Raw genomic sequence first — 26,870 nt, 5'->3', positions numbered from 1 at the left:
AAAAATATCACAATGCCTTGCATGTTTGCTGGTATGTGCATGTGTGTATTTGAAACCAAAAAACTCATTGCCGACGGCGTTGAAAATTAGCTCATTGTTGAACAAACATGTCAAGTGTCAAGACATTTGCGGCTTACTAAATGCGCCCAGTGACGGTCGGAAAAATCATATTCGTTGGAGTGTCGGAAATTTAAGAGGAAAACATGAAATTAAGTAAAAAAAAAACAAAAGCCATGAGACAGCTGCCAAATCGTAGTGAATAGTTGCTGTATGCCTCAAATATTTTTTAACACGCAGATACCAACGGACAGCCGATTAAAAGTGTTCATATTTATACTCATGTGTGTGTTCGTTCCCGGCTTCTTTCACGCATAAAATCATACACAATTTGGCGTCACAAAAAAGCCACTAAATTATTGTGTAAAAAGGTGCTTAAGCGATTACCGTTGTGCGACCGTGCTAACAATTAAAATAACTCAACTACAGATTAGTGAAAAACATATTTATAGACTCGATAGTTTTTTCTCGAATTTTTTCACGACAGATGTTTTTGCTTTGTACATGTGTATGTAAGTATGTGTGTATGTGATATTTTTTGAGTTAAGTCCAGGGATTTGACAGTTTCGAACGCTAAGCGTGTTAAATATTGCAAAAAATTAAATAATTTATGTAGTTAGAAATTGTGAGTTAAAAAAAAGTAATAAAAAGTTGCAAAATTGCATATATTAGAATTAGATTTTAGGGCTTATTGTCACATATCTCACCTCAGTCATTTCTATATTCTTCTTATTCAAGGAATCCATATAGCGTTGTAACTTTTATACTGGGTTCACAATTTTTGATAACTTATCTTTTCTATGTCAATTCCAAAGACCGTTCGAAAGATCTTCCTTAGGCCTTGGTATGCCCGAGAACCTTTTCAATTGAGTTTTTTAATTCTTTCATGCATTTCGGTAAGATGTTGCGCACAGGAAAATATCAAGCTCTACCTGTTCCAAAATTCTTCATTATTCTGTTTTTCCCCATGTAAATGTTAAGCTAATGTTCAAAGGGTTCAACTAGCCAAGCACTGTTAAACATTTTAAATATCATTCGTTCCATTATTTAATGTTATTTCACGTCGGTCCAAATGCTGCTCCTAGTTTGAGTGGAACTTCTCTTGTAATCGATGTTCAAATCAACTCTGAAACAAAATCATTCAATTTATGCCCTATCCCGGGCCGTGAGTGACTTTTCAAGCCAAAAAAGTTGAGAATTTTTCTCTCATAATTAAATTTGATTACATCCGTTAAAATCATTACGCTGCTTTCAAAAATATTTTCCAATGCAAAACCAACGACTTCACATAGGCAGCAACATCAATCTATCGTTCGGTGCCATTGGGCAGCAACGACGACATGAAAGTCGTCGCCGATTCGTGTGGCTGTGCATCGTTACAGGCCTCAGCGAGCGCCAAGCGCCCAAATAGTGCTCGGCATATGAGAATGCCTACATGCATATGGATCTTTATGAACATTTAGAACAGCCACGACCAATGCTAGCGAAGCTGCGGAAGACTGAACGTGTGCGTGTAAGTGTGTGTGTGTGTGTGTGTGAAGAGCACCTCCGGCAAACAAGCAAACATATGGTTGTGCCTCCGTGGCAGCAAAAGGAAGCAACAGCCTCGACAGTGACAGCTCAGCTGTTGACTGCAATCATTTTTCATGTTTTCATTTCTTTCTTCATTTATTTTCACACAAAGTGATGGGCTGGCGAACACACACCATTGCATTTGTATGTATGCATTAGGGTGGAATGAATGTTTTGTATTTTTATGTAATAGAATTGCTCTGGACGTACTATACGACTTGGAAGGCGAAGACTTGTTCTAGGCGGTAAAAAGAGTTTAAGATGAAGAACTGGAAGCATTGGTAGATGAAGATCGATGAAGATGATGAAGCAGACAATTCTTTTCGTTCATAAGCAAGGAAATCGGATGCCATATGAATTGAAGCCGTGAGAGGTTTAAAGATTTTTTTTATACCGGAAATGCTGCTTGAATTCCACAAAAAGAAGTCGGTTGCTTGTAATGAAAACGGGATCGGGATCCATTACGACAATCCTAAATGCAAAAAGTCGTATGTGAAACATGGGCAAACAGCCAAAGTCGAATATCCATGAGGCCAACATAATGCTTTAATTTAGTGGGATCAGAGGAGTATGCTGCATTATAAGCTCCTAAAACCTGGTGAAGTCATTAATAGGTGACACTACTGACAACAGCTCAGATTGCCGAAAAACGCCGGCAATTTACGACTAAACACGACGCAATAAATAACCATCATAACAACTCTTGGCCTCATGTCACAAGACCGTATAAAAACTATAAGGAAAACAGGGACTTATAGCCCAGACCTAGCTTCCTCTAATTACTATTTGTTTCGCCTTACTCTAAACCGATTCGCATCAAAGCATCAAAAATTGGCTTGACTGATCCTTAGCCGCCAAACCTTCGCAGTTCTTCAGGAATGTAATCTAGAAGTTGTCATTGAGATGACAAACTCACGAATATAGTTATACACCTTAATTGAATACCAATACATTAAAAAAGTTAATTAAAGTTATATCTAAAGGAGACTGCAGCACTTAAAATGTCAATTTAAGTTTAACAATACTGCAGATGTAGACTATATGAGTAAATTACGAGATTGTGTGATCTGCATTAACCTTAATGATTGAAGTTTATCCTTGATTTACATTAGTTGTCTTCGTTTCGCTAAGCGTCACTACTCGGCGAATCGAACAAACGGGCAGCACTTATGGTGCAACCCTGTGCTAACATGTCTTCTGATGCAAGCGCAATAATGTAATAATTAGTAAAGACAGCTATAGTATTAGAGAAGAGATTGCCCTACCCTAATGTACTTACATGCATATGCTTAGCTGCTCATGCAATAAAATTTTTGCACATACTTCAAATGTATATATGCCACTACTTATGCACATATCTCTGATATATATTACTAACACAATTTATTCATCTGTTTAAAATAATAACGTTAAAGATCTGGCTAAAAAATAATAAAATTGTACTTGTAAATAAGTATAAAGCATAAACGCATTATTTCCACACATTCATACTCATTCAACTGTGCATTGCATTAAACCCATACACACATAGATATATGCAAATACAGATGCACATATGTGTAAATATGACGCTTTGAGGCAAGTTTTTAATTAAGCGAAAATCAGCGAGAGAAAAGAAGAACTGCCGCATAATGGAGACCAGCTTCAAGCGGCTGCTGGGAAAGCACTTTTTATTGAAATACCGCAACAACGAAAGAGTTGAGTGCGCATCAAAAGCCGAATGACTGACAGACAGTTTCGTCAGTGTCTAACACATAGTAGTCAGTCAGTCAATCTGTTTAAAGTCAGGCAGGCAGCCAGTGAGTGAGTGATATGAAACTCGCTTGTGCACTCTACACACAAACACACATGCACATGCAAGTGAACTGTAATAAATTAATGAAAATATAACAGACTTACTTGCTCTATGCAAGTAATGCAGTAATTATGAGTTTATGAATTAGATGAGCGCTTTGCTGTACTCTATATGTATGTGTGGGTGGCCCTTACCTCTAATTTATCGTGTGCACTGACAGTTTGAAGGAATTTCGATTGTATATATCAGTTGTCTCGTAAAAGAAGTTCGGGAATTTTTTTTAGAACAAACTTGCTTTAAAACTCACATCGCAGAGCTAACGAGAATGCGAGGTTTCTTTATCATTCTATAAACAACATTTGGCTACGGCCGATTGCCTGTGATTCCTATAAATTAAAAAAAAAAAAACAAGAAAGAACGTTAAAAAATTCCTTACAAGTTTGAATGACAGCTATATGCTATAGTCACCCGACATAATTTTTTTCGGAGCTGATACTTGAGATAATTATTCATGCCGAATTTCAGGAAGATACCTCATCAAATGAAACAGCTTTCCATTCAAGGGCTTATAGTAGTTTCGATCGCTTATTTAGATTTGGCCGATATCGGCGGTTTCGAGAAATGAGTAGCTGCTTTGGAAGGAAAGTACGGACGCAAAATTTCAGATCGTTATCTCAAAAGCTGAGAGACTATTTCGCGTATATACAGACTGGCAGACGGGCATGCCTAAATCGACTCAACTTGTCATGCTGATCATTTATATACATACATATTTTATAGAATCACCAATGCTGCTTTCTGGGTGTTACAAACTTCGTGGCAAACTTCATATACTTTGTTAAGGGTATAAAAATTGAAAAATAATAAAGCTTTTAATCTTGTGCTAGAGTTTCTCAGCGTTGTTAACCCTTTTTTTGACTACTTGTGGTTAAGAGAGCCTCTATTATTCGTTGACATAACATTTATGTAGATACTAATTGGATATTTCAACCAGGGTCAAATTTCAGCTGCAAACTAATTCATTAATTCTAAAACCACATCCTAGCGCCTGAATACGAGGCCTTTACTGTGATAGTCCTCAACTCAACAAATTACTCCCATCTCTCGCTGTTTAGCCTTCTACATTGCCCCAATTCGCCTGCCTCTCTAACCGAATGTGTGGTTACCCACGCGGGCAATCCAATCCGCCCACTAAGTCGCCGTCATCAGTATAACATTGTGTATAACTCATGCAATCGGTGGGTGGGCTAATTGACAAACTCTCGCAACGTTCAGCCGCGCTCTAACTTTAGCTACTTATTAATGCAGCGAACGTTTACAACTTAGTAAGAGTACAAGTAGTGTTAAAACCTTTGTTTATCTCTGATGTAAGTGTAAATTAATGCTAGCTTCAATAAGAACAAGAAAAACACTTCTAAATAACAACAAGCGCAGCTAATAAACTTTTGCCGCAAGTGTTGAAGATATTTTATTGTAGTTGATTTTCTTCCCTATTCTTCCTCTACAATTTTCACAAGCTACAACTCGTAAATGGACTAATTAAAAGTGGCCAACTAATTACGAATATCATCGCAGTGAATATTGTATTGAAAGAGCTCGAGTACAGTTAAGTAGCATGCAAGGTAAAAGGCTGAACATTCAGGTTTTGATAAGGACTGTAAGGACTGTCGAAGTGTGAAGTTAGAGGGAAAACTGTTTATTTAAATCGACTATCTAAAAGAGTTTAATGGTGTTTATGGTGTCAAGAAAGATATAGGAGTAGGAGGGTTACTTAACTCTTCTAAAATGGATAACTATTAAGAAAGAGATAGAGGGAAGTCTCAGAGGAGTTTTAAATTATTTTAGAAGATGGTTCTGTTAACTATTTTACAATACTGGAGAGTACAGTAATAGAACAACGAGAGAGAGAGAGTGAGAACGGATCGAAATAGTCTGAAATAGACACAAATAGTCTGAAAGAGAGAGAGTGAGGTAGGAACGGAGGTAAAATATTGCGTTAAAAAATATTCGAAAAAGCGTAGCATGTGATTCTGTGAAGTACGAATTAACGAAATTTCCGAAAATACGATGAATCAAAGAAAAGTGTACCAGGAATATCCCTTTCTTTGATTCATTCTATGTTCTGATTCGTTCTGTGATCTGTTGTTCTTTCCATACCCTTTGTAAAGGTCTCTTACGACGAATGCGGCTTAGGAGCTACTGTTGTAAATTATTTACATTTAGTTTAATGCTTCTTTTGGCATTTCGAGCGTTTATGGATTAAGCTTCCGAGTTCTTGTACTTGTATGTTTTCTTGAGAGCCTCATATTAACTGTCTCAAAAACTTTTGTTCACAGAGCTATATGTTATTGGTTACTCCTGTGACAATATAGAGCCACTAAAACGGCTTGACAAATGACTCCCAAGCGGTCAGAGCAAATTGTGGCAACAGTCAAACAAGAGTTCAGGCAATTCCAAAGCAATTTTATTTACGCAAATATAATGCTTGCATATCTGGGCATTTATATACCTAAGTATACCTATGTACAGGTATACATATATACATAAATTTGTCGCATGTCCTTATGTAGGTTCCATTAAGTGTCGGTGTCAGACCACTCTTTGGTCGCATTAAATTTTGCGGTGAATTTTGCGGCTATCTCATATGCTTGACTAATAGGCCATCAGCCGCCTGTGGTGAAAATACAGTTAGTGATATGGGTAGGCTATGTCATGTCGTTGGATTCAGCTGTGTTTGTGTATATAATATGTTCGCGTATGTTGGTATGAAGAGCGGCAATTAAGAATGTATAACAAATAAAATAAAAAATAAAATAGAAAATATAAAAATAATAATAATAATTTAAATAATACGCCGTTGATGGCTATTTTTGGCATTTAGTAAAAAATAATATTTTATAATTATTTCATCATTTCTTTTTTTCTGCAAACTCATACACATAATTTCCACATTTGTATGTATTTGTGTCAAAGGTTCTTCATACGAGTATACATACATATTCGCTTGAATATATAAAAGTTAAACTAAATGTGTCAGCTAAATTTTTCAGTCGAATCAACAGCCATAGATCCATTTCCAGAGATCATTTTGCTGCACATGCAGCATGGTGCAGATACTTATTCGACTGGAGTGTGCATACATTTGACTAGAAAATGTTTGAGAACAAGCACACGCACACACAAGCATACATATATGAAAGCAAGTACATGAATATGCATTTCAAAGTTTCTCTACACACACAGAGTCACACATACATACATACATTATATTATGAGCAGGTGAATGGTACTCATTCATTCAAATAATATAACACTTCTTGAAGCATAAAAGCGAAATGTGAATATCCATGAAATAAACATATTTAAAACTTTCTTGAAAGAGTGGGCCACAAAAAAGTGCACAAATATAATTACACATACTTGCATGTATGCATGATGTACATATATAAACGTTTATATGTATATGAATACGTGTGCCACGAAGTGCGGTATGTAAATATGTTTCGACATTTTGTGTCACATTTTCAAGGGAATGTAAAAGGATACGAAGCAGTGTTCTAAATGGAGACGAACATTCTTCATACGTTCAGGTTTCGCCTTTCAAGGTGTACACTTACATAATAGAGATATTTGACAACAAAAGACGTTGGAAGAGGGAATGCAATGTGACAGCCAGCTTTGTAGTGGAAAAGTGTGGCATGAATAATTATAATTGCATGAAATCTGCATATTTATAAATATACACTCGGGTAGTTTTCGGGAAGCTCAAAATTAAGACTGAAATACCTGAATATTAGAAATGAAAATAATATTTATGAGATGCAGATATAAATGGGTTATATGAACGACCACTTGGGCGAGATGAATCTATTGAAGACATGGTCACGCCTACTATTAGGTTAGCTATATGTACATATGGCTTAGATTACTAGAGATAAGCCAAGTGATACGAGAGTACACATCGCTGCGCTTTAGCTGGGTTATGAAAATAGGCAAATCGGGTACACTTTCCATCTAAAGGTTTACCTAGAAACTAATTAATGCGAAACGAAGGTACTATATAGTAGGTGTTTTTGTCTATTAGACGTTTAAGGACACGTTGTTTGAAAATGGCGTTTTCTTGGTTCTAGCTCAGTTGAATGCTTTTTTAGTATAAGTTTTGTCATTTTTTATTTCTAAAGAACTAATTTCTCTCTGACGAGGTATGTTCCCTCCTCTATTTCTATCATTACCTTCCAAGGCGCGCATGGACGGTCTTACTTCGCTTTGTATATTGATCTCATTTTTCTTGTCATATTTGTGCTCTGTTAAACTTATACCACTGAAGGAATGAGCTGAATTTATAGACGAAGGTTAAGAAGATCTCATACACTTCCCACGTACTGCTGCAGTATAAACCTTACCTGAAAAATATTTTTAGCCCACGATTTCTGTGACTTGGATAGACATTTTAACATTGAAGAAACTGCCGTCTTCTATAGAATTGATCTGCGACCTGAAGACTCCACTTGTTTGAACATTTTTATGAATATGGAAAATAGATCAAGCCTGAGATGACACTAAGAAATGGTCTCTTGATCGGCTGGTATGGGTGGTTGTCCCAAGATAACTATGTTATGGTATCAGGGAACAGTATAGCAGGAAAATGAGTTCCAATAAAGGATCTAAAAATCCGACACATTAATTTCTAAATCGGAATTCAAATTTGGGGACCGCCACTAAGATTCCCTCATTGAATCTACACTGTTTATAAGATAACATTGTCACTTAATATCTAGCTAATTACCCTTTATGATTTAATGACTCACAGCCTAATGGCCTAATATCATGTACCTAAATGTTCCTTTGTAGTTTTGTTGTAATTTGACGAATACCGCTCCAAAAATGAGCCGAAACCTAAAAAACAAAAGGCACTGAAGGTCATCCCAGCCGATGTTTATAACAAGTAATCATTAAAAAACTTGCATTGCCTCAGGAACCTGAAGGTCATAATAAAAACTTGTGTTAAATACGTGAACACTTAATTTTTTTGTCAGTCCGGGTCATTTTTGATCAGATCGCATTAGCTTGAACGGTACCAGTTTTCGAATGATCATCACTTTGTCGGGTTTTTAGTTTCATAAGCATAAAGCAGATTCTTATGGTCTAGCATATTTAATGAGTTAAAAATTATTTACTTCAAAAATTCTTAGCAAATCATATTCAAAACTCAATTTAGGTATTTCCAAACCTCATTCGTAGCACACAATCAATCATTTTCATTTTTTTGGCTTTATTAAATCTACGCTTAAAAATACATTTGATTGTGGATATTTATTGAAACTTTAAACAAAGCGCAACTAAAGCTAACGCCATTTCGGCTGAATTAAAACACTCAGAAACGTTTTATACTCCGAAGCGCAGATGAATGAAATCGAAACGGCAGAAAAAAGAATAATTAATGACTTTGTCCAACACAAATATTTGTATGCAACAAACAGCTCAACAAAAACTATTTTTGAGCAAATAGATTAACAAAAATAGCTTATAACAATAATATAATGACGAAGTAAAGAGTTAAAAGTGTGTACACAAAAACTAATACGCGGATCAGTAGACGTAAAGTCAAATAAATTAATATGCAGATTTTCGGACACATCCAAATGGTGGATACTCATTGAAGTTTGGCGTGAAATATGACAGCGCATTCAAGCGTTAAGATTATAAATAAATAATAGAAGTGCTTAATATTAATTTTCAAGCGCTCGGCAGTGGCTATCGCCTCGCTTCTGTTGAATTGGCGCATTTCTGTCAGTCATAACGCTACTTTACGGCAACGAAAAATAATAAAATTATGCAAATTCCCCGGAGCCAATGAAAAATGAATGAGTTTGAACTATTTTTCGACTTTAAGTGCCGATAATCGGACAAGTTTCGCCATTTAAATGCATTTGCCATGGGATCTAACGGTATTGACGAAGACTTTGGAGATTTTATGTTACATACGGTACTTCGTTTTGTTGCTGCCACGCTCAATTTTCATTTCATAAGTACTAATAAGAATTGAAGTCTAGTTTAAACATGCGTAATAAGGATCAGATCAGCAAAGTCGGGTCACTCAAATCTTCCCCACGACACCCTTTATACAGGAAATTGCAAAAACTTTATATTCCAATAATGAGCCAGCACTTAAAATTCTAACAATTCTTCTTCACATGAGAGAGGAATGACTGACTGCTTAAATTGTTAACATTTAAAAAGTGAAGTGGCTTAAATCAAGAATTTGACGGACTTATATAATAACTGCCACCGAATTTTCGTATAGCTGCCACTTTCAATTAATTATTTTAAATACCTTTTAATGGGTTGAAGAAACCATTAACAGTCATTAAAACACCGGATTACCGGATTATGGCGGCTACTTGTAAAGAAAAGAAAGTAGCCCAAAAGAATATTATTTAACTTTATGAAGAAATGAACAATGAACACAAAGAAACCGCAGAAGACTGCGAACACAACAAAAATGCGGTAGCAGCACAGTAACCCACTAAATTATCATGTTTAAACCATTAATACCTAGATGAATGCCAAATGAGCTAAACCGAGTGTGTAGAATGAGAAAAAAAGGGGCGCGAAGCAGAAGCAATAGCAAAAATAAAACTCGGAGGAGAAACAATAATAACGTGGTGGCACATCGTACGATAAAATTGAAAGTGAATTCGAATACTTGTTGTGATCCGCACGCCAATTATGGTTCGAGTGGCGAGATTGATGACTAAATTAATTTGTGTAATTTAAAATGCAAATAAATTCGAGTTCTCGCCCCATAGACAGTCTAAAGAGTTAGCAAAAGCGCAATGAAGAGAAATATGGAAATTAGTTAGAACTAATTTGTGGTTATTTATTGTTAGAATGGAAGAAGAAGGGAAGCAGAAGTGAAATTGCAATTTTATAAAATATTTTTGTTGAAAAGAGAATGACATAGTAGGTGGGAGATGGATAATGAAAGAAAAGCTTTTTACTATAATTTTGCTAGCATTTTCTTTCTTCCGCATTGTTAGGGCTATATTGAGCTGTCTATGGAAAAACAAATGCGCTGGAACGCGCGATATATAGTACATTGATACATTGATAAACTTCAAAGGGAAAAATTTTGGAAAAGGAGTTCGCAGTTAAACTTATAAGGACTTTGGTTATATCTTTCGTTGAGCTACCTTTTCGGTCTTTATACCACGGATATCATAATAAAATATTTGTAGAATGGATAGTCAAGTCGAAGTTTTTTTTATTTTTCATCTGTCGGAGCTTTTTACCTTTGAAAATCCTTTAGTTAAAATCTGAAGAGATTCTTAATCGCTACATCATTTAAAGCAGAGTATTTCAGAGATATTTGAGGCAATTCCTAAGCATTTTACATTTCAGCCACTATCAATCAGGGTGTTCGTTTTTTCTCTACACAAAAACAAGAGTTCAGCTACTAAACAAAGCTTTTTCGATGCTTTTGGCGCCTTCAACTTTTTCGCAGAGACTTCGTCGACAAAAGTCATTGATTTACTTGAAAGACGCAAAACCGGGCATCTCTATTAAGATGCGATGAGAAATGTTTTCACTCTTCTTGCGCCATTCATGCTCTCCAGCATATTGCTGTTTATTCGCTTACGACTTCACTAGCGCAACATGTTGCAGCCAATTTGTTGCTGCTGCCATTTTCGTCGGCGCCGCTGTTTACATTGCGAATTACGCAAAGCTGCCAACAAATTGCGAATGCCAGTTCATACATATGTACATATGTATATGCCTGATGTGCAAGTCGAACGTCCAAATGCGCATTTATATACCAGCAGTGCATGGGTATGGGTGTGTGTGTGACCATACAAAGCTACTAGACGCATAACAACAAATCTGCATTGCTGATGGACAGCCGTTGATTGCATAATAAACGCTTTGCTTGCAACAATTTTTCACTTTGCATAAATCTTCGCGCCATTTATGGATTTGTTTTCCCCATTGTATGCGCCAACCACTACACCGACACACGCACACATGCCCAAACAGCCGCACAAGTCAAGCACTCGCCAGCTGTTATTGCTGCAGTTGGTAGCTTGTTGAAGATTTCATGGCGAAAATGAAATTTTGCTTGCAAATTTGTGCAAATCTCAAGAAAAACACACAGTTTTGCCTTGCTTAACTGTAAATTGCTTGCATTGTGGCGGCTTCGGCCGTATTTGAAGTGAGTAAGCCACGTTTTGGAAGAAATTTTTAACGAAGTCGCGTAAAGCTGTCGAAAATCTGTGGAACATAAATTTTCCGAGTGGCTGCTGGAATTGCAGAACTGCGATTGCAATAACAACAAGGACTGAGTGTTTTTTTGCATATTGACTCAAAAAGGCTGTTTAGTGTTTGGGTCTTCAATTCATAAAGCTCTCAAAACTGATTAAGTAATACTTTGAGAAATAACTTGTCCAACGTTGAGACCGTTAGTTTGTATGGAAAGTTATTTTATATGAGTGTAATATTTCTTGCCACCGCGATTTATGAAATATCTTTGAATAATTAAAATTCCTCACAAATTAGCAGGGGCTAAGACAGAGGCCTTCACTTTCCAAATTGGATCTAGAGTCGTCTCTTAAACAAGCACTACAGAGGTCTTCTTTACTCGCATGACATTCGGGCCACCGGAAAAGACCCGAATTTATATACGGGCATGGACTGCGGCAGCGTTTCCAACCTTATTCTCTACTACAACCCCACAATTTCGTGCAGAAAACTCTTTAACTCTTGATTTACCGATTTGAAAATTTAATAAAGTTTTAGTTTTAAAGGGCGGCATTAGGTCGTAATAATTTGTCTAAGTTCGAATGGTCTCTAACCGTTCGATAGCTAGATCTTACCTTATTTCAAGGTTATTTGATTTTCTTCATAGGATATAGGTTTTATAGCAGAACTTGCTAGAAAGGTTCCAACCTTGGCTATTGATTCCACTCCACTCACTCTACTCTGGAAGTTTAGCGAATCGAACAAACAAGTGGCGTAAATCTAAGAGACTGCCATATAGTCAATGATACTTCTATTTAATAGTACAGATAGCGTACACAGTGTCTTGGTTGAAAGAAAAAAAATAGTGGTGAATTAAATTGTGTCTTAAGCCAGAGGTGATCATGACTTAAAACATTAGTGTTTTAGAGCTTTGATATCGTTAGTGTCTTTCATTATAACAATCATGTGTAATTTAACAACTAGGTTAGGTTATATAAATAGGTTGATAGACTGCCTGTCCGTTGTGATACTTAGAACTGCTATGTATAGATCAAAAATACCGTCCCATAAGGACAAAGCGGTTAGAGTCTGCAATAAATGTATTGTGGCGGATAGTACCAGTTCGAGACAATTCCTCGGATTCGTAGAAAAAGTGGCAACGGAGATGCTTCAACTTTAGTCTGGCGAAAACTGGGCAGTAGAGGAGAAAGTGTCTAGATGTTTGCACCTCTTTTCAACTGTGACAAGTTACAACCACCAAAATCTTTAGTACTACACGATATGTTCGTTCAAACTGAAGAATATATATGATGGATCTAGGCGGCTAATCGATATTTCAAAGAAAGTTACGTTTATATGCACTCAATTAGGTTAGAAGAGAGTTGGTGATAATTCATCAAAAATTTTTTTTTTTTCAGTTTCAAATAGTATGTTTGGCCAGTTTGCAAGAACCTAAGCGATTAAATATTAATAATCTGGAAATAGTTATCTCATGTGACATAATAGCGGTTATATGTATATACTTAGATGCACATAAATTTGTGTAGATTGGCATACATAACAAATAGTGCAAGAGCTCACACGTGTCCGGCATCGTCAAATGCGGCTGCCACACAACATTGTCTCTCGACCGCATTTATAGAATAACTTTAAAATGTACACAAACAAGTGCGCAAAAGTCTAAAGATCTCAACTCAGACAGAACAAACGAAAAAGGTAGAAAAGCAGAAGAATAGAAAAAATAATGGCAAAAGATACGAATTACTATATACATGGACTATACATTACAGTACTGCTTGGGTGTTATATATGCACTCGTGTGTGTGAATAATATAAATCGTAGAACCATCTATAATCTGTACCAAAATTTATGATTGGTATTTATTATAATAAAGTAGCAAGGTCGTAAGAGTTGAGTTTTGGAAATTACGATATAAATATGCTCTCAGCTTTAAGGGTCACCCTAGTGTAAGATATGTTAATATTGTAAATAATTTATAAGTACATATATTTCAAATATTTAATTCATTTACTGTTTACATTTATTCTTTGCAGGTAAGCTTCCATTCTGATGATTCAAACGTTTTTAAAAACAGAAAGGTTCATGAATTCCACAAATTATAACGAGCTGGTCCAGCATAAACCTATGTAAGTAAGCTACAGTAATTTATGTTAAATTACATTAAAATTTACTGATAATTGATTAAGAACAAGCATATTTTGATCGAATTTGCTTTTCGGATAGAAGTTAATTAATCAATAACTGGCTAGAAACTGCAATGCAACTCTGCGGGTTATTGTCTACGCTGCAGATTTAGCTGTGTTTAACTCTGGCGGTTGTTGTCCACGCTGTAAATTTGGTTGTGTGCATTAATGAAATAGCAATCAGCTGATGAATTTTAATCATTGAAAAAAATACAAAATGAAGAACAGCTGATCGTTAATCGAGCCTATCGGTAATCGAGAGCAGCTGTGCGAAAAGGCTATAAAACTTTCCGTGATTAAAAAATTTTTCAACCTCGTTTAAATTATGATAGAGCATGGATGCCTTTTTCACGACTTCCAGATTTCAACTTCTTGTTGGTGGGCTTATTTCAAGCGATTTCTAATCACATTCGATTGTCTGAAACACATTTCCTAAGACCAATCAGTTTAGAGCAGAGAATTTATGACATATCAAATCTTTACACGCGTTCTTCGGGAGCCAGAGGCCAGTCATGGCCATTTGGCTTATGAAAAACATAATAGTTGCTGTTTTATATTTTGAATATAGTTACATTTTTATATAGGCATACTTGTTTTGCTGCTTCTATGATTTTTGATAAAATTTTCAATTTTAGATGTGTCATTGCTGTGCCTTGGATTGCCTTTTCTTTGCTGCCACTTGCCACTGCAATTTCCCCTTGCAATTACCACGCTTCCATAAAGTCTCTCATTTGTTATTTTCTGTCAAAAATACAGCACCGTTATACTCCTTCCGCTAATTTACTTGCACAACAATACAAAAACAGAAACAATTTTCCACGCTGTAATTAAGTAAAATAATAACTAGAAGTGGTTAGTTGGCTTCGTTCCGTCTTGCAACCCTTTTGCAGCTCAAAATTCCATTTACGATTGCTTTCATTATCTTTCGTGCTTTAGGAATTCCTCTGGTGCTCCTTAGCCATGTGTCTTTCAGAGTGAATTTCGCGCTTTGTTCTGCATTCCTGTGAATGAATCTGCGCTGCCTTTATTCGCCGGCAACGTTTTAAGCATTTCGCTGCATTCATTATTCACCGATTCGCTACTCTGTGCTTCCTACCGCTTACCGTTAGTACAAACAACTTTTAGCATTTTTCGTTGGATATTTTCTGTTTGAGATAATTGTTTTTGTCATACCATCAATTATAGAAATTCTAATATTCCACCGTGCTATTTGGTAGGAATGTGGAACGTGGAAATATTTTTGTCGAAGCGTTATTGTTTTGCTATTCTTCCACAGCCATTGCATTTCCACTATTCTGCGGTACTTTGACTATCCGGTTTGGCAATGTTTTCGCCGCTTCCTTTTCGTGCTGTGCGCTCTTTTGTTGTGTATAAACTTAAATTGTAAGTAAAAACAAAACTATATCCGGCAATTTGTTGTGCTCTCCCCATTTCCCACCTTTAGTTGTACCTAACAATGTTAAAAATGATATTTGTGTATTAAGGTGGTCCTAAAAAATAACGAATGAGTGATTATTTTGGGTTTCGATCCAAATTTACTCTATTTGTATATATTTTATATATTGATTCTTCAATGTAAGCTTGTCAAATTTATCCCGTTATATATAAAATCTTAGTTTGAGCAACATATGGTACCTAATATTGCCTATATCATACGTAAAATGAATACTAATACAGTATTTAGAAGCGATGGAATTTGATTCTTGTTGTACACGCTTAATGTATGTAGTTGTGTCTTTCAGCAATGCGCGACACTCACCGCCTCAAACCGGACTAAAGTTTATATATAAAATTTTAGAATAATTATTTTTCTTTGCTCCCAAAGAGGAGCTTCAACTTTGATTCCTTTATGTCACGCCTTAATATAGTACTAAATTTGTATATATCTTACATCTATCATCACTAAAACTCGTATAATGTTCGATCTTTATGAAATAATATTCGGTCTACATTTTTGGTACACCCTAATTTGCACGTATAGTTGTCGATAAATATATATAAAGAGTTTGCAGTGCTTTTGTTGGCTGTCTCTTCAAAGTAACAATTTATTTAATGGGTTTCTATGTTTCAAATTATGCTTGTACAGGTCTATATGCTTGTGTATTTGGGTATATATTTCGTTCCCTTTTTGGCTGTATCAACGCTGCTGGCGTTTCAGACAAGTATGGATTCATTTTAATTATGTAGTGGATATTTTAAGTGTTGGCCTTCTTGAAAAATTATTTTTTCGCTATGGAAAGTGTGTCAAAGGTATTTAACATTTATTAATTTAGGCTTCGTGGGTGGTGAAGAACGAAAAGTCAACTCTCGGATTGGTTGAGGCGAGCGTTTGTGATTATTCTACAAAAATTTTTATTAAAAGTCATGTACTTCGCTTTTGAGAGATAATGAAAGCTTTTGTAAAGATGCATCACAGGGAAGGTTCTGCAGAAATCTCAACATAAAAGTTATATACATTTGCCCAGTCTAAGGCAGGACTTCGTATATGTTATCTCAGAAGTATTCCTGCATATGCCAGAATCAGAGAGAATATCTTAGATGTCATTTTCTCTACCAATTGTAACCATTATCCTTCACAATGCGATGGTTTATGATAATGACATATACCTTGGTCTATGGAATACATGAAACGTAAAGCTCTGAATAAGTGCTGTGTTAATAAGACGAAATCAAATTGGATGAGTAGACAATCTTGGCTTCAATTTACATTTAGAAGATGTAGTTAGTTCCATGCAGTTCCAACCATTCTGAATACGAACAAGCAAGCATTGTCAGAAACTTAACACGAATCATGTTTTTATGGTCTTCAACGAGGTTTTGTGGTGAAATAGTTATATATCTAGTTTAATATCATATAAATGTATAGAAGTTCTAAAATTAGTATTAGCTCCTTTGTGAAGGCAGTTATTCATACTAATATAGATTTCTGTTGAGTATTTTCTCATTAAAGTTACATAAGAACTCTTCCTTAGTACCTCTCTTTGCTAATCCTACATTTTGAGGTTCGTGTCTTGGTTGAAGTCTAAAACTTGCTTAGATTTCAACTAGTTCGAGTGAAGCTCTACGATCCAATGAATAATGCACCTGAATCACTCAATCTGAACGCCATTGTATATATTCTTCGCGCCTCTTTATATGTGTCATTCGACAACCGATTGCAATAAAGCAAATTGATGGCAACAAAGCTGATATTGAATGCTTTGAGAAGCAACGAAATAAATCGACATAATCTGCAAAGCATTCATTTATGAAAAGTACTACATTTAATGGAAATGTATGCAGAAATATATTTTTGGTATTCGAGTTTCAGAATTTATTCCATTTAGAATTTAGATTAATTTGACGTGACAGTTTTGTTGCCGCATTTATTATTTATCACCTTTCCATTCATTCGATTTCATTATTCGTTGCTTTAGCTGTTCCAATTATTTTTGTGTATTATTTGTTTTATTTATGACTAAGCGTCAAGGTTACCTACATTTATTTCGCAAAATAAAGGCAGACAACAGACAACACAAAATAAAAGTGGAGACACAACAGAATGGCAAAGTAAACAAATATGGAGCAAAAAATGGAGAAAACAAAGCGTCAAATACAATAAAATGTAATTGCATGACTGGAAATTGAAAGTTTTTGCGGCGCGGAGACCGTCTGACACACTGAGCGCCAAATTAAAATTGCAGTGAATAAAATAATAAATAATAATTCTGTAGCAAATAAACACAAGAAAAAATTGCATGGAATGCATGTAACCTGACAATGTGCCAGTGCAATAAACATAGCCACATCACTTTTTCGATTGAAGCGGGATTTTATTGGATAACTCTGCCATGAAAAACGTACAATTATTATTTTTCCAAGGAAAACCCTACAAAATAGCCAAATAATGGTTCACAGCGCGACCTAGCGGCAGTTTTTTGTTAAAATAAACAAAAAGAATAGTTATTTGCCCCAAGAAAAGCAAAATCCCGCGATTTTTCTGACTATGTGAATAATTCCAATATTTGATTGAATTTCTTTGAATTTTTTCTGTAAACAACTTCTTTCTGCTACCAAACCTCAAATTAGCTGAAAAGTTTAAAGAGCTAAAGCTTAAAAGCACATTTGGATTTCTGCCTTCATCACATACAATAATACAATAAATAATTTATTTGGTATCACAGTGTAATTTTTAAAAAATTCCTGAAATTATTGGCGTTTAGCCGGCAAACAACGCCTACAGTACGAGTATTTTTCTGTTCCAAATAGAAATTGTTTTTTATTAAAAAATAAAAACATTGCATACAACCCGGTATGGGGTCACTAGGCTAATATTTTTAATCCAGAATTATTTGATATTCTCTATTTTTTTGTGCAAATAACTTAGTTACAGCTTCAATTTCATGCAAACGCGAAGAATTTTGTAAACAATTAACAAATTTACATTTGAATTGAACGCTGAAATTAAAAATCAAATATTTTATGTGGGAATTTTCGCAAATTTAGTCGCTCGCATGCTTTTGTGCTGAGCTCATTTACACCTTTTTTCTTTGTCGGAATATTTTCGCACATATGTATGCACTTATATATGTAGGTGATACATGCCTGCGATTGGTCATATATGGCGTCTGAGGGGCACGTTAATTTTTATTGTGATTGTTATTATTTTTGGTGTTTTATTTTAATATCTTTTTTGTTATAATTTTAATTTCTTTCTTGTTTTTGTGTTTGTCTCAGGCGTTCACCTCCTGAAAGTTTATTGATATTTCACGTAATCGCCGATTTACTGCTTATCGTACGGCGATCGGCATCGTTTGTATGTTACAGAGTCGTGAGAGTCATACTCAAGCCTGCATTTTTATTATTGGATGTGCTGTTTTGAAGTTCTTCTATTATATCTTTACGATTTTTTCACGCTTATAATATGTGTACTTATTTGTGGGCTTATGTCGAAGGGTTTGTTGCCCTACTTTCATTCTAAGTTATTTTGGAAAACTCGGCGAATTTTGATAAATTGTCTAGTCGTATGATTTCGTAGAGCTTAATTTTTATGTGTGTAGTCAGTTAGTTGTTGAAATAGTAATTTACAGTAAAAATTTATTTATTCGTTCAATTTGATCTGAAATTCTCAGCCGTTTTACTAGACGCAACGATTTATATGTATGTGGGATATGTGACACCAAAAGATGATTTGTTCGATTTATTTATTTTCAAAAAAGCAAAAGTATTATTTTCAGTGTAAACATTTAATTCTACAATTTTACAACTCCAAAAACAAGAATCTTGAATTAGCTGAGTGCACCATTTTGCTACTTTACCACTTCGCTCTCAATCTTTGGTTGATGTGTGTATTTTCCACGCCTTCGTCTTAGGCTCAAAGTGTGTCTGTGCAATTAAAATTAAATCCGAAAATTGGTAAAACAAGCACCGAATACTTGACCCAATATTTCTCGGCTTGCGAGCGAACAGCTGTGCGGTCACGAAATTTAACAGCTCAGCTGAACGCAGCTTGAGGTGCGGAGAAATGCCACCACATAAGTGCAGGAAATAATGACGAGAAGAAGATTGATATATGTATGTGCATGTATGTTTAAAATCGTCAGCGAGAAAATTACAACAACAATAACAAAATATACAAAAAAAATATTTATAAAAATGCGAACGAGCAGAAAATCGAAAATCACAAAACAAATTAAATACTACAACATGCCTTTTGCTTGTTAGCATCATAAACGGTGCCATCAAAACAACAATGAGAAGCAGTATCGACGCTTAACAGTTTAATCAAAGCAATGCATTTATGTTAACAACACTTTCTAGTCAGCGTTCAACTCGACCATCATCTCGTGTCCAGTGTCCCTGGAGCATCATTGCTCTACACGCCCGAGTTGGCACGTCATCGCAACGCTGCCGCACCTTCACCACGAGGCACATAGCGCGGCGTTGCACTGACACATTCAACTCGTTGCCATTCAGTTGCGTGCATGCGTAGTTATTTTGTTGTTGCCATTTTTTCCGCCCAACCTTAAGTTTTCATAATTGTCGGTCACTTAGCATATTTAATATTTATTCGGTTTTTGTTTTTGTTTTCGTTTTCGGTTGTTTTAGTTTTTAAAAGCATTGCGTGACCAATTGTTGTAATGTGTTGCAAGTGTAATGTTTGTTAACACCTCCTTGCCACTTAACGCTTTAGATTGTGTCGACAGTTTTATTTCAAATAAATGGTTGCCCATCCAATTATGCATTTATATATGCACATAATGGGTAATCGATTTCGAAGTCCGCATAGACTTTAGACTTTACATATCTCCACAGGAAAAAGTCTAACGGTGTTTTGTCACATAATCTTAGTGACACGATCGACCGCCCAGAACGTGAAATTATTTGCTCACTGAAGTATTCTCTTAATAAATCCATTGATTGATGCGGTGTGTGTGAAGTGGCGTCGTCTTGTTGAAATCAAATGTCGCCGTGATCACGAGCTTCAATTTCAGGAATCAAATAGTCGGTTATCATGGCGCGATAACGGTCACCACTGACGGTTATGTTCTCTCCGGCATAATTTTTGAAGAAATATGGCTCTTGAATCCCTTCAAAAAATTTATTATAAAAAAGAATCCCTTCAGTTTGTTCTTGGTCCCAAATGCGGCAATTTTACCTACCCATTGAGCCAGAAATGGGCCTCATCGATGAACAAAATTTGGAACGAAAAGGTCGGAGAGCCCCTAAAGCGGAGCGATGTCGCTTAGGAAGGTCGATCGGCTCCTCAGTTCTTGCACAAGTTGTATTTTGTACGTTTTCAATTTAAGATCTCGACGTAAAATGCGCTAAGTCGTTCCCTACGCCAGACCGAGTTTCTGCAAACGGTCATGGTCTTCGTGTACGCTCTCAGCTACGGCTGCTATACTTTCTTCACTTCGTGCTGGACTGGTTGATTTTGAGTCCGCAAGTTTATACACAGTTTGTCACATTTTTGTTAAAGTTCAGCCATTTTTGGAAACATGCTCCATTATTTTCTGTGTGGTTTCAATCTAAATCAACTCAAGAACTACTCGGTGGATTTGAGTAAAATTCTTGCAGCCTTTTACTAGTCTCCCAAATTGGTAATTGGTATGAGGAACATTATTTTATTGAAAACTTGGCTGTTAGAAACCCACTAAAGTTCTACGGCTTGTAACCACTCCGAGAAGCACATAACCTAAAAAATGTTCTCTAATTTTGAAATAATGTACTAAGATTTTTAATGAATATTTCAAATATTACAGTTACAGTCTACTAAAATGCGGCGGCTTGATCAATCAGCTCAATAATTTTTTTTCAAAACTACTTTTTTCGATTTGTCTGCAGTTGTAACTCGAAGGCAATTCATACGATCTGACATTTCCCTAAATTACAGCAAATTTCAAGAAGCATGGGTTATTGTATAGGCAAAATCTTTCAGATTAATAATCTTTATTATATTTTTTGTTTTCAACCTCGGTTAAGGTTACAATCACTGCTGTTGTGGTGTAATTATTAGTAGTAAATTTGAAAATAGCGAATAACCAGCTAAAAATATTTTTTTGGTTTTAATCATGCACAAATATATCCTCCTCTTTGTAAAATACTTCATGCTGTGGTTTTCATAAAAATAAAATCCCATAAATCACCTTGTGTTTAGGCGGTCACACTGGGCGTGCCCCTTAACAATTATTTTATTTTGGCTGTCGTGATCTTGAAATAAATCAATTTCAAACTTTGAAATTCAAATATTAATTAAATAATAACACACAACGAAGCAAAGGTGCCAGTAAATTGCAATAAAAATTACAAAAACACACTAAATCAGAAATGTACAATTTTCACAAAAAGGTAGCGACAACAATTACGTAAATGAGCGCCCAATTAAAAATGCAAAGCAATGCGCGTGGACTGAGCATAATAAACCGATGGAAAGTAAGATTTTATTTGGTAATTTTAATTTGTTCGCGAGGTAATAAAAGTTCACAATTTGATGGCTGCAATTGGCAATATTTTGCGTCGCCACTCCCCCGTCCCTTCGTTTTTGCTCTTTTGATGAAATTTGAGACTTTTTCGCAGTACGTAAGTTTGTAGGAATTTGTGGATTTAATTCAAAAAAGTATTGACTTTTTGCGCCACACTTTTATCCAATATTTTCTCTCATTTCTTTTTGAACCTTCTTCCATTCTGCAGCACACACATGACATGTGTCAAATGGCAATAATATCTTTTAAATTGAAAACGTGATGTGCATTTAAACGCTTTCGAAGCCACAGCTCATTTACGCTTGTAGATGTGCTGGAAGTAAGGAACGTTCACATACATAACTATAGTTTTAAAATATTTCAAAGCATTGACCTCAAATGTCAATAAAAATGAAAATTAACTGTTTTTGTCGCATTCCTACATTGCCATGGTATTGCCTCCCTTGTTATACGAACTTTTGAGTAAGAGACGGCTTGAGTTTTTGAAATGGAAACTACTTTTAATGGATTTAAATACATTTTGAAATGTTCTTCTCCAACCTCCATTTTCTTCTTTTTATCGACTTGACCAAAGCAAACTGTTTATTGTTTTTACCAAGAGCTCTCCAATTTGCTTAAAGTCAATTGAGTTAACCACGTTTGGAGCAAGGGATTGTGATTCGTAAACGCAGTGAAATACCGTAGCTTCGCCGGAAACTGTACATTTTTTAGAATTTTTATAGTCCAACTCAATCGCTTTTGCTTCAATTGGATATAGGTTAGAGTCAACAGATAGGAATAACATACAACATTTATAGTTTTATTTCATCCAAGGATCCTTTGAACACGATGAACGATAATTTTTCAGCCAAAACTCACAATAGTCATCTTTAACAAATGTTTATTTACAGACGTCCACGCATTTGGATCCTTGTTGAACTGTAGTATATACTGATAAATCCAGATAGTGTTCCATTGTTTCAAGCTTGCAAGTAACAACTCGGCCGATTGTACTTAGACTCTTGTACATGTTTGGGCTCAACTCGAACACATCGAGTATAAATTATTCTCTTATCCATTGTTTCAAAGCAAATGGGTCTGTAATATATGTCATAAATGTAGAGTTAACAACTCTATACTGTCTTCATTCTATAACATATTTCCTCATAATTTCTAAGCTTATATTGTATAAAAACTTTCCACGGGCCAGGCCAGATCGATGAACTTGTTTAAAAAAGAAAGCATGATAAGCAGAAAAATACAAGCATCTTTTGCAATCGCGCTTTGTCCGAGACACTCTCCATAATATTCAGCTCACGTCACACCGTGGGTCATACTAATTACTTGTAGCTGATTTGCTTTAGAAAAAGTGTTTTTGTTGCCTGTTTTTGTTGTTGTTTGCGGTCCAAAGTGCTCGCATATTTAATTTAATTGTTATTACGCCACACATTTGACATTTAAATGTCGCCAACAGTGTCAGCAAGACAATAATTTATGTAATTTACAATGTCAATGTCAAGACGATTTCTCAGTGCTCTTCTCTTTGTGATTTGTTGCTGCAACGCTTAGCGATTACGGAACGAACGTGTCAGAAATTTTGTATGCTGTTGATGTTTCGCTGAGGTTGCTTCACTTCAAAACCAGCGCCGATTTGTAGCGCGCCGACATTTAAGTTTTGAGAAGTGCAATGACAAAGATGTTCTGGCAACAACAAAAGAAAGCGGTTAACTATTTTTCTTGGTCTTTGTTACCTTCATTCAAATAATTTCAAGTTTTTAATTCATTACTCGTGGATATGATCGGTTAACTTTAGGTTCTCCATGATTTCTGAATATGCTAGGCTGTTGAAAAATACACCAATGAGTTAACGAAAGGATGTGGGCATTAGACTATATGAATTCTTTTTTCAGTATGCTTCACCAGTTTGGGTGAGGATCTGGGTCTCAAAATTATAAGAATTTGTAGATAATACTTCACCACTGCGGCTAAAGCTCAATTTCGTAAAGGTTCGAAACCTGAAGGTTCAATAGCGAAAACTCGATCGGGATTTGAAGTCTATGATATATAAGGTATCCAAGAGTTTGAAAGGCGAAGGTTTTAGGTGTAAAATTATGTAGATTGAAGTCCGTAAGGCGTAAATTTATCTATACCTATTATATAGAATACCAGAAATATTACGGATATCTGATCTTATAGTAAAGATGGGATAAAAAGTCATGCATAAATTCTACTAGGGTTCAATAAGAAAAGGGTTTTAAGTAAAAACATCGTAGAACTTGAATATAAAGCAGCCATTCCCCAGGCGACAAGAATCTTTGAATCTTTACAAATCAAATGACAAAAATCGGTGTATGTCTCTCGAGTAAAGGAAGTTTACAACTTGCAACAAAAAGGTTTACACTGCATTCAAGTACAAAATGTGCAACACAAAAGAAAGGAAGCAAATAATGGACAAGAACGCAGAGAGAAAAGCGCAAAATAAACGGAAAAGTAAAAACTACGGTTGAAAAGACAGTGAAGATTTCTTGAAAGATGCGAAAGGCTGATGTGTGTATGCACGAGTGTGGCAAAACGTGTGCACACATGAGACACTATCGGCGCGAGTGTGTGTGTGTGTGCGTTGTTGGGCAGATAGACAGACAGCGGTTCACCTTGAACTCGTTGTTGAACTTGTATGCCCGCTGACGCACCAGAAGGCCGGCTATAAGGCTTAGCCAACCGGGTGCAAATGGCTTTATGGCCATTAAGTCCATACACACTCATGCATACGCTTGTGTGTGTATGCGTGCGTGCGTAAAAACATATGTACTCTACTAAGTGCTGTATTTATTTTGTGGCTGCTTCTTCATTTAGTACGCTTGTTGTTGCTGTTGCTGTTGTTTTTTGGCTGTTCCTCATAATTCGCCTGCTGCTCACAATGTGACGTTGCGACAATAAAAGTGAGTGCCACTAAAGGCATGTTTACACACAAGCCACGTGCAGGGGTGTGTGTGTGCTCACTGCAACATCTGTATTTCCGCCGCACACCTATACACCAGCGCACATGGATGGTACTTGGACACAAGTCGTGCATTTTGTACGTGTTGTGCGCGAATTTTGCGAATTCATCTCTTTGCGCTTTAAATCAGACATTTTTTTCTCTTTGTTGTTGCCATTTAATGGATATACCTCACTCGCTAGCAAGTGTAACGCGGCAGCGGGCAGCAGGGGCTGCATAGCAGGTTGTGCCACTTTTGGCTGACTCTCTCTGCATCAACACACAGCAACCGCTGTCACAACCACAACCACAGCCATAACCACAACCATTGCCAACAGCTAAGGGCATTGGCAATGGCACTGGCTTGGGCAACGGAACTGGCAAGGCATGGCATGGCATGGCGTTGCGCTGCGTTGACTTCTGTTGCAAGCTGGCCATAAATTTATGCAATGTGCTATGCGCAAAGGGACTGCACGCCTACTTACATGTACATAGATATATTTTTATGTGTGTATTAGGATGACCCAAACAAAACTATTTTCGGATTTATGGGCTTATTTAGTATATGAACTTGCAGCCATAAACTATTCTTGCAAGGCAGCATTTCTTTCCAAATTTCAAGTGGTGTCATGTGAAGTACACTTTCGAAAGCTGTTTTTATTTAAAATACCATAACTTTCGAATCGTTTAAGATAACACTTTTTGCATCGCGGATTCTTGTCGTGCATGAAATTTCCAAACAATCTTACTCAACAGGATTCATTCATTTTAATTGGAGCTGAAAATCCTGCCTGGACAGAGACAGTTTTTTTTCACTTATAAATTCATGAATTGATTTTGTGTCAGTATTTTGGCACACCCTAATATATTTATGCATATACATATCTATATTTCATTCGCAGCCCCTTTCGCTTGCCTTGTGCATAGCTGCTCTTTTTGCGGGCTTTTTGCGCGCTCAGAGAGAGCATTTTAAATGCATTTAGGGCTAATATTAAGTGAAACCGCTTGCAAGTATTACAAAAATTAGTTTTGCCATTTTAAAGATTAAAAGTGACAATAAAAGCGCTAAATTGCTTCGTTTAGATAGTTCACATAACTTTGTTTTACTTATTTTTGAACGATTTGAAGAACGAGTTTTACTAAGCAGAGCATTAATAAATATAGATTTAATACGATCATATTTGCCTCAAAAACATATAATTTTGATATTAGCTAACTTTCGGCTCGTAACGATTTTAGACTTAAAGTTTACCTTTAATATGAAGAAGAAGCTTCTCCAAATTTTTATAATTTCTTGGTAGAAATTAAAAGTTATTATGACGGTATAATTAAGGTGAGGCATAATCAATCTAGATGGATTTAAAAAATTTTTGTCATAGACCTCTAAGTCCTCATATTGTTAGAATCTTAAGATGTTAAACTTTTCTCTCTTTTTCTTTACTGGCGTAGACACCGCTTACGTGGTTATAGCCGAGCAACCAACAGCGCACCAGTCGTTTCTTCTTTTCGCTATTTGGCAACAATACGAGATACCAAGTGCAACCAGGTCCTTCTCCACGTGATCTCTCCAACGGAGAGGAGGTCTTCCTCTTCCTCTGCTTTCACCGGCGATGACTAATCCAAAACCCTCAAAGCTGAAGTATTCTCTTCCATTCGAACAACATGACCTAGCCATCGCAGCCGCTGTCTCTTGCGGTACTCGCCGCAAAACTTTTCGCTCGAACACTTCTAAGGCTGACTCATCAGATGATGTCATTGTTAATATAGCAGGACGGGAATAATGAGGGACTTGTTGAGTTTGATTTTTGTTCGTCAAGAGAGGACTTTACGTTTCAATTGTCTATTCAGTCCGAAGTAGCACCAGTTAGATTTCAAGGTTGATATTGTTGTTGCTGCTGATACTGATCCCAAGATACACGAAAGTACCGACGACCTCGAAGTTATGACTGAAACTCGTTTGGTATCGAACGGCTCGGAGAAGTACTTCCCTATCCTGACGAAGCTTTTGGTGTCGCTCAGCGTTACAGCCATATTATCTTTGCGGGAATATCAAGTTCAGACATAGCCGCATAGCGGCAGTTCACTT

The 26,870-nt window shown here is 36.1% G+C and overlaps 2 protein-coding genes across 7 annotated transcripts in view; one reads left to right on the top strand and one right to left on the bottom strand.

Moving 5' to 3' along the window:
• Positions 1 to 26,870, top strand: part of LOC126757669 (poly(U)-binding-splicing factor half pint) — a 277,161-nt gene that overhangs the window by 117,988 nt on the left and 132,303 nt on the right. The gene's annotated exons all lie outside the window — the stretch shown is intronic.
• Positions 1 to 26,870, bottom strand: part of LOC126757750 (60S ribosomal protein L3) — a 275,465-nt gene that overhangs the window by 171,834 nt on the left and 76,761 nt on the right. The window lies entirely within an intron of this gene.

This window comes from Bactrocera neohumeralis, chromosome 2 (genome assembly GCF_024586455.1).
Source record: "Bactrocera neohumeralis isolate Rockhampton chromosome 2, APGP_CSIRO_Bneo_wtdbg2-racon-allhic-juicebox.fasta_v2, whole genome shotgun sequence".
Lineage (NCBI taxonomy): Eukaryota > Metazoa > Arthropoda > Insecta > Diptera > Tephritidae > Bactrocera > Bactrocera neohumeralis.
Note: the sequence above shows the minus strand (reverse complement) of the source record. Positions and strands in the feature narration are given on the sequence as shown.